Source organism: Pinus tabuliformis, chromosome 5_1, assembly GCF_031772625.1.
Source record: "Pinus tabuliformis cultivar Carrire ecotype Pingquan chromosome 5_1, CPIR1, whole genome shotgun sequence".
Classification (NCBI taxonomy): Eukaryota; Viridiplantae; Streptophyta; class Pinopsida; order Pinales; family Pinaceae; genus Pinus; species Pinus tabuliformis.
The window spans coordinates 123,041,654-123,055,686 of record NC_142305.1 but is presented as its reverse complement, the minus strand read 5'-3'; positions in this window follow the sequence as shown (position 1 = coordinate 123,055,686).

The following is a 14,033-nucleotide window of genomic DNA, read 5'->3' as shown; positions in this document are numbered from 1 at the left end:
AAACAAGAAGATGAAGATCATATCATGGCTATCTTCTGCCCAAAATGCCGAAAGAAATATGCATTAAAAGATTGCCCTCTAGAGAACATCCAAGTTTGTGCTTTCTGTATTGAACATCATGATATGTTTAACTGTCCTAAAGTTAAATTTTTGCAGAACTGTAATATGGCAGCCAATACAGAGATGGAAAACATGTATTAGATGGGCACAAAGCGACCCTGGCAGCCAAGGCCAGCAACCCAAGGTATGTTTCCAAATCAAAATCTGCAGTTTCCTATGAATGATCAAATGTATGCACAAAACTCATGGAATGTACCCATGCCGTGGCAGCACCAAAACCAACCACAACACCAGTGGAGACCGTCTCAACAGTACTCCCAATCTTATCAAACATATCCTCAATCATACCCACCTTACTCACAACCATATCAACAATACCAACAGCCGTATCCATTACATTCTCAACCATATCAGCAGTATCCTCAGCAAGTTGTCTATCAACCCCAACCTCCTCAACAAGCTCTGCCTGCTCCTCCACCAATAAATGCACCACAACTCCAATTTTCAGCTAACTCACAACCTCCCAGACCCACTCAAATTCCTGCTCAGACTGTCCCAAATCCGAATAATAGAGCAGAGAGGCCAGCCTACAATGTAGAAGAAGGAACCTCATATTCCACACTGCCTTTGCAAAACATTAATTTGAGGTCTGGTAGGGTGCTTCACAAGGATTCTCCAATAACAGATAAGCAAGAAGAAAACTCAGAAAAGGAAAATGAAATGACAAATCCAACAAAACCAATCAATGATACCAAAGATAAACAGATGCAACCACTGCATCCACCTTTTCCAGACCGATTGGTCCAAGTAAAACCACCACTGTCTATACCACAATTTGATGTCTTAGATGAGCTTAAAAATGTCTACATAAAAATCCCACTGCTGCAAGCTATAAAAGACATTCCTATCTATACCAAAGCCATCAAAGACATGTGCCTCAAGAAGCCTGCTAGGAAAAGGATTGATCCTCAAACCATTCATGTTTTAGGAAATTTAGCAGGCCTTATGACCAATACCATCTCCATGGAGAAGTATGTTGATCCTGGCATTCCCAAAGTGACCACCATCATTAAAAACATACGGATTCCAAACACTTTGATAGATCTTGGAGCTGCAATCAATGTCATGACTCTTGAAACCATGAGAACACTCCAGCTCATGAATTTGCAACATACCACGATTGTTCTTGAACTAGCTGATAGGTCCAAAGTCATTCCTGAAGGGATTTTGGAAGACATCATTGTCTCACTGGACTCTTGGGAGTATCCAGTGGATTTCCTAGTCCTTCAACCCAAATCCAATTTAGGAGGACACCCTATCATCCTAGGTAGACCATGGTTAGCGACTGCTGATGCATTTATAGGATGTCGATCAGGCAACATGATCATTTCAAGGGGGACCGAAAGAAAACAACTCACCCTTTATCCATCGGCACAATCACCAGCAGTAACACATAATTTGTGGCTTGATGATAAATTTAATGATAAAGAAGAAGTACAATCTATTTTTAGCATTGACTAGATCTATGATTTCCAGGACCAAGACAATAATGATTTGGTAGAATTATTCCTTTCTCAACCTGACATGTCTGAAAATTTGAGAAGTGAACAATATCATGCTGCAGATGTACTTCTAGCCCAAAGCTTTCAAGAAACATGCACCATCCAATCTTTGCAAACTACATTTCACGACATTTTTCCAGTTCAATCCATCACCAATACACAGAGTCAGATCATAGAGATTAGTCCAGGGAAAACTCTGAACATAGGCAATCACCTAGACTCATCTCAACAAGAGAAATTGATTAAACTCTTGAGAAAATACCAAAAAGCCTTTGCTTGGGACTACACCGATATGCATGGGATTCACCCCGACACATGCACTCACCATATCTATACAGATAGCACCATTAAACCAGTGAGGCAACCACAAAGAAGAATGAACCCCATGCTCCAAGATATTGTCAGAGAGGAATTGCAAAAACTTTTGAGAGTTAATTTTATATATCCTATTTCTGACAGTCAGTGGGTATCCCCATTGGTTATAGTACCCAAGAAAAATGGTAAGTGGCGTATTTGTGTTGATTACAGATAGCTGAACAAAGCAACGCTCAAAGACTACTTCCCACTGCCATTTATTGACCAAGTGTTAGACACCCTAGCTGGCAAGTCATCATTTTCTTTTCTTGATGGTTTCAGTGGCTACAACCAGATCAGGATAGCCTCTGAAGACCAGGACAAAACCACATTCACCTGTCCTTGGGGTACCTATGCCTACAATGTTTTTCCATTTGGACTTTGTAACGCTCCAGCTACATTTCAGAGAGCTGTGTTAGCTATTTTCGCTGATTTAATTCATGATTGTGTTGAAGTCTATATGGATGATTTTTCAGTATATGGCAATTCATTTGAACATGCATTAGAAAATCTTGAGAGAGTTTTGAAAAGATGTATTGAAGCTAACCTGTCCCTCAGCAATGAAAAGTGCTTTATGATGTTAAACGAAGGGATAGTGTTAGGCCACTATATTTCTTTTCAAGGCATCCAGGTTGACCCAGCGAAGATCTAGATCATAGCTGATTTTCCAATTCCACAGAATCAAAGAGAGGTAAGAAGTTTCCTTTGGTATGCAAGCTATTACCGCAGATTTATTGAAAATTTTAGTAAGATAGCTTTGCCTTTGTTTAAACTTCTAACCAAAGATGTACTTTTCAACTGGAATGAGAACTGCCAACAAGCATTTGAATAGCTCAAAAAGAAGTTATCAACCGCACCAGTCTTGAGAGGGCCTAATTGGAGCCTACCATTTCATATCTTTACAGATGCATCCGACACTGCAGTAGGTGCATCCTTAGGCCAAAAAGAGGAATCTTGTACTTATGCCATTTATTTCATTAGTAAAAATCTAACACCTGCAGAGTTAAACTACACAGTTACAGAAAAGGAAACACTTGCCATCATTTATGCTGTGAATAAATTCTGACATTACATAACTAGTTATGAGGTCTTTGTACATACTGATCATTCGGCCATTAGACATTTAATGAATAAACCAATAACTAGTGGCAGAGTTACCAGATGGTTACTATTGTTACAGGAATTTAACATCACAGTGTTAGATAGACCAGGCAAAGAGAACCAGGTGGCAGATTTTCTCTCTAGACTGCAAAATCCAGGTGAGGTTGTTCCAATTGAAGATTCTTTTCCAGATGAAAACTTATTTGCAATTTCCATAGTAACTCCTTGGTATGCTAATTTGGCCAATTATTTTTCTACAGGAAGGACACCTCCACACTTTACTGCAAAGGAACGGAAGAGACTAGTCAAACAAAGTGCTAGATATTCATGGCTTAATGGCGATTTATTTTACACCGGTTATGATATGATTATTAGGAGATGTGTAAGAAATGATGAGGTAATTGATATTTTAAAATCTTGCCATGATGAACCGTGTGGTGGGAATTTTGCAACGAAGCGGACAACATTCAAAGTTCTTACTCTTGGATACTACTGGCCATCCATTTTCAAGGATGCCAAGAAGTATGTAAAGAGTTGTGACAACTGCCAAAGAATGGGCAGGCCCACAGCTACCGATGAGATGCCCCTTCAGCCCCAAGTTCACTTAGAGCCATTTGATAAGTGGGCTCTAGACTTTATAGGACCCAATAACCCAACCTCCAATGGTAAGAAGTACATCTTAGTATGTACTAATTACGTCACAAAGTGGGCTGAAGCAAAAGCACTGGTTAGAGCAACCGAACACACAGTAGTCAATTTCCTTTTTGAGGAGATTTTTGTGAGGTATGGAGTACCAAGGGAAATTGTGACTAATCAAGGTACCCAATTCACCTCAAAGTTAGTGAAGGACATCACAGACAAATACCAAATCAAGCATAGAAAAAGTACCCCTTACCATCCACAGGCCAATGGGCAGGTGGAATCTACAAAAAAAACCTTGGAAGGCATCATTACTAAAACTGTTGCAATGAACAGGAAAAACTGGGAAGAGAAGCTCAAAGATGCACTCTGGGCTTATAGGATTACCTGGAAAGATACTACAGGATTTACACCATATCAGTTGGTGTATGGCAAAGAGGTAATGCTTCCTATTGAGTTCCAAATACATACTTTTAAACTGGCTGCAGATTTACAAATCGATTTGGACCAAGCACAAAAAGAAAGAATCCAGCAGTTGAACCAATTGGATGAGATGAGGCAGCAAGCAGAGGAAAGCACAATCCTCATGCAAAAACAAAGGAAGTAGTGGCATGATGCACATATTAAGAAGAAGTAGTTCAAGGAAGGTGATTGGGCTTTACTTTTTGACTCAAAATTCAGAGATCATAAAGCCAAGTTCACCACCCATTGGATGGGCCCCTATGAAATTGTTCAGGCTTATGACAATGGTTCAGTCAAGCTCAAAACTATTGATGTAGAAGGTCACTACTTCACAGTCAATGGTCATCGCCTGAAACTATACACCAAGCCCATCAGCAAGCAAGATTTTCTCCATACACTATCTCAGCAAAGAGAGGTTGAGGTATTGCAGCCCTCAACTGTAGTACCACTGCCTTAGTTTCATTTCCTTTCAATTTTAGAGTAAAAAAGAAATAAAAAAAAAATAATAAAAAAAAAAATAGTATAAAACAAAAACTAAAAAAATACATAAAAAAAAGGATAAAAAAATAATGGGTTAGATGTGAAAACCAGTCTCTGGCACACTCTAACCTCGAATTCCTACTTGAAAACCAATTCGTTGGCGGGTATGAATTCTCTTTCTTTTGTTTCCTGTTTGATTTATCAGCTGAATCATGACTTGAGGACAAGTCAAAATTTTAGTCGGGGAGAGAGGCATCAGCACTTTGTTCTTTTATCTCTCCATTGTAAATTCTTAAAGATTTCTTATTCTATATCTTCACTGTAAATTTCCAAAGCAGCTTGTTCCAGCATTCCAGATTTCAATAAATAAGCTGTTTTGTCATTGTTTTATCTCAGAGGGACCTGGTTATAAACATTATGCAGGGGGACCTGTTCTGTCCAGACATCTATGCTACCAACACCAGCAGTAAGGGACCTGTTTAAGACATTCAGAAGGGACCTGTTAAAGAAATTGACACCAAGGGCTACTTCAACGAAGTTCATCAAGTTTCTACAAGGATTTGGGCACCAAGACTCCATCAAATGCCCAAGCTCAGTGAACCTGTATCAATATAAGGAGCTGCATGAACATTTTCAAATTTTTCTCAAGGGACCTGTTACATTCAATCTTTCTCAAGGGACCTGTTATATCTTCAAATTTTTCTCAAAGGACCTGTGCATTCAATCTTCCTTAGAGGACCTGTTACAACAAGCAAAAGAACAGTCAAAAAGGGACTAGCTACTCAGCATGTCAATACAACAATGACCAACAAAAGAGTAATATGTTTCTTGTTCTTAAACATTTAATTTCTTAGATTGATTTTTAATGTAACTTTGATGACTGTGAACTGTTATGATTGATTTCAAGGATACCTACATTTCCTATCATCCCTTATTCCACCGATTCTCATCATTCTCATACATCAACCTATTCATACTTCTAAAACCCATTACCAACACATCAACCTTGTCATACATCCTACAGTCATACCAACATCCTCCATCTGACCGAATACCAACTGAAATGGGACACGTGGCGGATTGTGTTTTTAAATACAAGGGAAAGAGACAAATGTAAAGCGGCCTCTCTATTTCATTCCACACAGCCGAATCATGACTCCACCACCCGACGTACCCAATGATTCAAGGGACTTACCAAAACCATACCCAGCATTATATATACATGCTCCCAGCGCTCTTGTGGTGACATCTATGTAAGCGTACAGCTTGTGGTGACATCTATGTAAGCGTACAACACTCCTCTGTTTTAAAATGAATGAATACGTTGTGAAGTGAGTACAGCCGGTTATCCCACCATCATTTCCGCATTCGATTCCCATAACTTTCAAAGTAAAATCAGAAGCAGTGAGCGCCGAAAGAAGTATTATCATTTGGGTCGATTTACACAGTGAGGATTGGAGGCAGTGAGCGCCGAAAGAGGAAAGTATCACCACTCTGTTTCGACTCCCACCACAGTCATAAGACAATCGACCGGCCGAGCATCATATTGAAGACTAAGGGAAGCGATACACCAGGTAACAAATTTGAAATTTCTTTGTTAAAATTGTAAGAACATAAACAGAGAAGGGTTAGAAGCACGACCCTCTGCCACTATGACTAATAGGGTCGAACCGAGTGTGTTCGACAGTTCACAATATCATGAGGATTGCATTGAAATTCTCAGAGAAATACAGTGGTTACCATTTCTAGAGAAATTTCATGGAAGCAATGAGGAGGTTACCAAGCAATTTGCTTTCACCTTCAATGGAGAAAAAGCCCTGATAGGTAACTTCTCATTCAGGGTTTCAGAGGATACTATAGCTCAGGCAATAGGGATTAGTCCAGAAGGGGAGAAGTATTTTAAAACCAAGCAATTTAAAGAGAAATCGTGGACACAGTTTATGTCTAGATCTAGAGTCTCATCAGTGAACTGGAAGAAGGGTGTTCCAAGAAGTTGGTTGATGCATCCCTGGGATGAGATGGTCTACATCCTTCAAAAATTCATAACCTGTGAAGGCCGTTACAGTATTGTCTATCTATACCACATTAAACTACTCCTCCACTTGAAGAAACAATGTGTTATCAGTGTACCATATTTTCTGTTACAAAGCTTAACCAAGATGTCCAAGACTATCCAGAAGCAGAAGGGGAATGAAGACAAAAGCCTGTATCACTTTGGCTTAATTAAAATCCTTATTGAGCATGAATTGCAGAGAAGAGGGAAACCATGGAAAGAATTCCTAGCTGTTAATCAAATTAGAGATGAGGAAGATAAAGAAGAAGTGCAAGAGGACTCAGGGTTCATGAAGGACATTGATGAAGAAATCCCAGTATCCAAAACCAGCAAGGCACCTCTACCTGTGGGCAACATAAAGACTAGGAACATGAGAAAGGAAGATGCTAAGAGGGCCGAAAAAGATAAAATTTTCATCACTTACTCACGAAGAACAAGGAGGACACCACAAACCCAGTTACAAGAAGACCAGTTAGAATCCAATGCACCTGCACAAATGGATGTTGAGAGTGGTGACCACTCACTACCAGGACCAGAAGTTGATATAGAGGTAGAAAGCAATAACAAGCAGGAAAAATGTTCACCACCTCTCATTAAGAGACAGAAGAAACTGGAAAAACAAATTGAAGAATTAAAGGAAGAGCTCATGGAGGCTAATATGCTAGAAAAGGTTATCAAGAGAGAAAATGAAATGCTCCGGGCACAGAGTAAAGAAACTCAGAAGAAGAATGAAAAGTTAAAGGAAAGAATCAGTGAACTGGAGGTTGAGCAAACTGAGATTTCTAACTGGGCCACTAAGTGGTACAATCAGAAGAAGACCCTCAAAGAAAAATACAAAAGGTTAAAACAGGAGCTCAAGGGTCAGAAAGATAACCAGGTGAAAAAGAATGTGGACACATTGCTCAAGGCAGCGGAGATCCAGGCAGGGACAAAGTTCAAGGGAAGCACTTCAGGGATAGCATGAGGACATGCTAATTCCTTAAGTCGGGGAGAGATGTTGGTATCATCCCAAGACCTCTTTTTCCTCCTAAAAACATATCATTTACCCATTCCTTTTCATCATATATCCCTTAGAATCCTTGAAAATTAATTATTAATAGTCTTATAGTTATTAAAATGCATTGAAATTGATTTAGGAATTTTATGTTGAAGAATTAGAAGTTTTTGGTGAAATGGTTACAGGAAGTTCCAACATCCTGTAATTAGCTCATTGTTTGACATGTGCACAACAGATGGGTGAGAACGAAAGGCATGGATGAAAAGTAGAATGTCCAAGCATGGACAAACACCTATCTTACAGCTGGATCGACCCTCCTACATGCGCGGTCAACCCAGGTCAAAGCATGGCACACTGGCGACAAAGGAAGAAACAGCAGCTCATTCTATTTTGATTTAGTTTTTGTTCTTTTTGAGATCAGTTAGGATAGAAACATTTTGAAAATCTCGATGTAATAAAAGCGGCAACAGCCAAATTCCGAATGTACATTCATTATCGAAATGACATGGTTGTGCTAGACATATGTAAATACAGTCCGAGTAATGGATGTAATGGTTAATCGTTGTATCATTCTGAAACAGAGTTTTGAAACTTAATACTAAGAACCCAGTTGCAGTTACGACTTGTGTCTAGTGCATTGATTTGATATTCGGTCCAGTGTACCTCTGGAATGCGGACGGGCCCTGCGTTCAACCGGTATACTGTTCTTTTCATTCTATTTGCACTTAGGTTATCGTATGGTTTGCACAGCAGTTACAATTAATTGGTTTCGATTTCCATAGCTCTTGATTTCCATCAAATGTATATGGTTTGCGTTTATGGTAATGCTGAACAGTCATCACTGAGATCTGGAAGTGCGTCCTGTAAGGGATTCGATCCCTGTGTTGTCTTTTAAAAGCACTGTCATAAACTTTGTTTTTATTTCACAATCCATTTATGATCTCTGTATATTTTGATGTTGTATAAATATTAGCGAACGTTGGTTGTTTACTGAACAAGGGTTTTATGTGTAATGTCTTTGTAAGGAGATTGAAATCATTGTTGCGGTGATACACAGTGTTTAGTTTCAGTGTGTAATTTGGGTAAATGCATTTAATGATAGTATTGTAATTATTTATATTAGTAGAGTGACCTGAGTGTTTGATGATAGGTGACATACCCCAGTCTTCCGTAAAGAAGCCCTGTGACCTACATCATAACCACTTAGCCAACAATCCTTTATGTCTATATACTTTAGACGCATGCCTCTAAGCTTACGCATCCTGGTCGATAATTAATATAGTCTAGTCTAGTACCCTAGCTAGAACACTACATGCTCCATGACATCTTCTTCACATCTCTTTCCATAGTGAGACCAACAAAGCTTTATTCAAATTCTTCAAAATTACAAACTACAACAAAGCTCTCCAAAGCTTTCCAAAGCCATCAAAGAAGAACTACAAGCTCCAAGCTAAAAAGCTACCAAAAATCTACAAGCTTAAGAACTAAAAAGCTAAGATAACAAATAAAGGAGAGAGATCTCCTATTTATACAAAAGGATGAGAAGCCATCTCATTAATGAGAGTCCATAAATCTCTCTCTCTACCTCTAGATTCTTAATCAAAATAGGAATTGATAAGACACATATGTTCTTAGAGTTTCAATACAATTAGGAGATGTGACACATACCCTCATGATCCCATGATTCTCTCCACCCAAATTCGAATTTGGCCTTAGGGTGGCACGTAAAGGTCTTCTAGAAGCCTCCTTTTGACATACACATGTCAACAATCTCAACCCACTTATTAGATATAAGCATATGCACATTATTTTCTATTTTTTAACCACAAATTCACTTAGAAAGGCTAAGAATGAATAAAGTTTGGAAAAACATAAATGTGGCCCAATGATAATGAAAGTGGGATGAATGTAGTGACATAGTAGTGAAATGGAGGTGATATAATGGACATAATAGTGAAAGTGTAATGGAAATGAATGACATTTTCAAGACCCAACATACCCCCCAACTGAAGCTATTGCATGTCCTCATGCAATATATATTACATTAATTCTTTTGACCCTTGAGCTTTGGTTTAACTTTGCATGATATCATATGATAACTCCATACTTTTGCAAAGTGTTTTTCTTGAATTGCAACATGGTTGGTTCTTGTGTAACAACTATATTTTGTTGTTGCATTCTATTTTGGTCTTTAAATTTTGCATAATGATATTTTGATTATTGTTGCAAAGTATATTTTTATTGGGTTGCATGATGGTTGGTTCTTGTGTGACAACCATGATTGTATTTGTATCCAATTTATCCTTTAAACACTTTTTGAAATTCCATTGTATGCTCATAATAACAATGTAATAGTTAATATATTTTGGAAGCATGTGGGCTCCTAAATATGATATGGACATGGCAAGATATGAATATGAATGTATTCCCCCCCAATTGATGATATTGGAAATTTTATGAAATGAGGAAGAGAAATGTTTTTCCAACAATTATCATTCTAGCTTTTTATGGAATTCTATGGTCAAAAGTTAGAAAATGACGTACCTTAACTTACCCTTTGGAATGGATGAGTTGTATATGTGGTGGTAGCATAATTCTGATCATATTCTTCTTCAAGTGGTTGAAAAATACGAGTCATGGATAAAGAGTTAAGATGACTTTTTATTGCTTTTACTAAAACTTGCTGAATCTGCTTCAAAATGCTAAAAATAATAGTCTTCATGTCTTCAAAACTCATTGGCACAATTCCTACTATGTGAAAAGATGTTCTGATGTCGAAAATAGCATGAAATTGTTGACTTAGTGGCCATTAATGGATGCCACTAGTCAACACGAGAACTCTCACCATTAATGACAATGAGAGTTAAGATGCCCAAACACATCTTGCTAGGTACAAATAGTTTTGCCGATGTCGAGTCACCTAGAAGATCTGATGAACAAGGGAAATTAATATATTCCCATTGTTTGTTAGCATGAGAACTTACCATTAAGGCATGCAAGCCTCAAGATGTATTTACAAGGAACTTAGACTCAAAGGACTATGGACTCAATAATTTGCATTGAAGCAGGGCTTATTTGCGGAATGAAAATGATGAAAAATGGGAGATAAAAATGGAAGATGGTAATGGAAAGCAGAAATGGCAATGGGCAATAAGCATGTGAATGAGTCTCTTGCTTTTATTTGTGGGTTATGAATGGACAAAAAGAGATGGAAAGTGTATGTGAATGTAAATGGAAAATATGAAGTGAAATGAGGTGAACGGTTTATTATGAGGTATGGATGTGATGGAGACAATAGTATCTGAAAGTTTTTCAAGTGTTTGGATCTGATTTTGCATCAGCATATTTCTTCTTTGTTGCTGATCATTCTCTTATGAAACAAATTGGTCTCTTAGAGAGACACCATTCTCTTGTAGTCATTTGTCCTTCCTCCTAGAACCTGTATAAAAAACTAATACTTCTTCTGCAATGGAATGTAAGATTATCAAAGGAGAGAGGTGATAAATCTCTCTAGTTATGATATTTACACACAAAACAAAGAATTTGTATTAATGAAACAAGTTTTCAAAGGAAAAATCAAAAAGAATTTATACCTGCTTTGGAATTAGTGCCTCAAGTTGAATGTTGCTTCTTTTCAGCAATTTATTTCATTATTTATCATTTCAAATTCTAATGATGGATTTCTCATTGTGTAGATCTTGCTGAGATATTTCCAATGATACTTGAATCATCAAAATCTGACTTCGTATGAGAAAGTTAGGCTGATTTGAACAATGAGGTTTTTCAGCTGCAGAATTGGACTTTAGCTGCGGAATGTGCACAGTTTCTATAGATAAAAATCTTGAACAAAAATTTAGCCATTCATCTTTCATCATCAGTCCAAATAAATCAATACCTTCATAAAAGTGAGCAAATAAATTATTCAGTTCATTGATTCAAAATTGTTTTTTTTCTTGACATGCGACGACTTAGTGTGGCGACTTAGTGATAACACACACCTTGATTTCCCTCTGACTGGGGTCTTTTTCATCGATTTGGATCAAATGGATAGAACACCATCCATGTACTGACATTTTTTCAGCTACCCATGTGGTTCGTTTCGTCTCTTGACACCTATAACCTATAGAAGTATGAAAATGGCTGTGGAATTGCCAGTTAGCTACGGAATAGAGCTGCATTCCACAGCTAAAAGGCAACCAACCATCATTTTCTGATTTAAGTTATTGGAAAAAAGATTTTATGCAACCAAGTACTAGGGAGAGAGAGCCTAAGATCATAGCTGGTGCACAAGACCAATTATTCATGATCTGCTATATTCTTTTTTTAATTTTCTTCACTGTCTGCCTAAAAAATAAAAATAAAAAATTAAATGGTATATGAAGCAAAACAATTTTAGTGATGAAAATATATCAGAGTAATGGAAATGTACGATTTTTTCAACAACTTTGATGAATCCTATAGCAACCGTCTAATGCATATCCCTGACTGCAAAACGACCTATTGGAGGATACTCAGCAAAGGTTTCGACAACCAACAAACTTGATGGCAATGTGGCAATGTGGCAAGTTTGCAACTTCCTTTGCTAGATGCCACGTAACCGCGCTTAATATTCTTAACAGCAATACTCCTGGCATTGAATACTTTGCCACATCCACGCATCGGCTGTGAAGAGCCGTATTCAACTTGTTCACATTAACCGTTGTCGTGTTCAATCATCTTGCTGTTAAACGGGAAGTAACAAAACAGGTACATACGGGTGGCAAAAGGTGAAAGACATGTAATCATGTTTAAATGCTAGCACACAGTTGATTCCTAATTGGAATTCCCTTCCCTAGACAGCCCAATTAAATCAAACTTCCAGTTTATTATTTCAAATTCTATTTTTTTCCTCTCGCGGCCTGCAAAAATGAGCTTCAAAGAATTGTGAAAATCTCCCAAACCGCTACAAATTCCTTAAAACGAATTCTTAGTTATCTAATTGACCCTATTTTCGAAAAAACCCATGTTTTATTTTTCCCAAATTCGTCTCTGTTTGGCCGGATCGTGTAGTTAAAGTTTTACATTTTTCAGTTCTTTGCGTTTTTCCTGAGTTGTTGTATTCGGCTATGAAATGAATTTCTGAGAGAAAAATTGTTTTCAGATGTACTCTCAGTTTATGAACCATTCAAACAAATCTCCAAAATGGTATACAATTGTCCTCCAGTATCAGAAGCAATCAGCCTCTCAAAGTTTGCAATATCTACACTAACCAGTGGCAGCAAGTAAACATCTTCTACAGTAACTATCCCATGTTTTCGTAGAAACAAACTAAGTTTTTCACATGTTGAGCTATGGGTAGTTTTCCAGCAAATGCTACTGCTATTCCATCGATCTTTATCTATAAGTTTTCCTCAATTCTGTCAGATAACCTTGAGATAAGTTTCAGTTGTTCAAGTGCCAGACATGGTGAGATCTTCATTTTGAAGCTCAGCAGGAGAAAGGGTAGTAAAATCCTGATCGTTTATAATCATGGAGCTAAGCCTCAATTTATCTACAGTTGTTGACTTCAGTTGCTGATTTTTGTGCAGAAACTGTGAAGGTGATGATCTACTATTTGATTGCTTTTGCTCTTCACAACTCAGAATAATCCCACAACTTTCAATTTTGAGGTTAAAGCCAAAGAACAGAGGATATTTCAAGCTGCAATAAAAATGGGAGAATTGTTTACATTGCAGGTTTTTTTTTTTTTTTATGATTTTGCAGGTTTGTTTCAAGGCCAAAGCTCAAACAGGAATGCAGATTTTCTATTGAGGCCACAGTGGAAACTAGGATTGGAGATAACCATTGCTTATTTTCTTTCTTTTTTTTTCCTCTCTGAAATTGTGAAATTTTATAAAAGTGATTAATGATTTTCGATTTCAGGCAGCAAAGACTTCAAGGTAAATATGCTAAAAACAGGACTTTGACTGAGGCCTTAAGCTGGTTTTTTAATCAATCTAGGTTGGGTAACTAGGATAGGATCCATGTCGGGATGATTCCGGAGATGCCCATGTGGTCGGTTTCTTCATTGGATGCCTGTAACCTGCTAAACCTTGGAATTAGCTGTGGAATTCACAGTTAGTTGCAGAATCAGGCTGCATTCCGCAGCTAATTTGCAAAATCTTATTAAAACAAGACACAGTGTTTTGAGGACCACTACAAACCATAACCAATCAATCTTGGACAATTGAACCTATCAAAGAAGTTGGGTTTCATTTTATTTATTTATTTTATTATTGAATCAAATGAAATGATGAAGTTTATTTTGTCCCATTTTTTTCTCTTTTTTGTGTTTTTTTTTTTAACA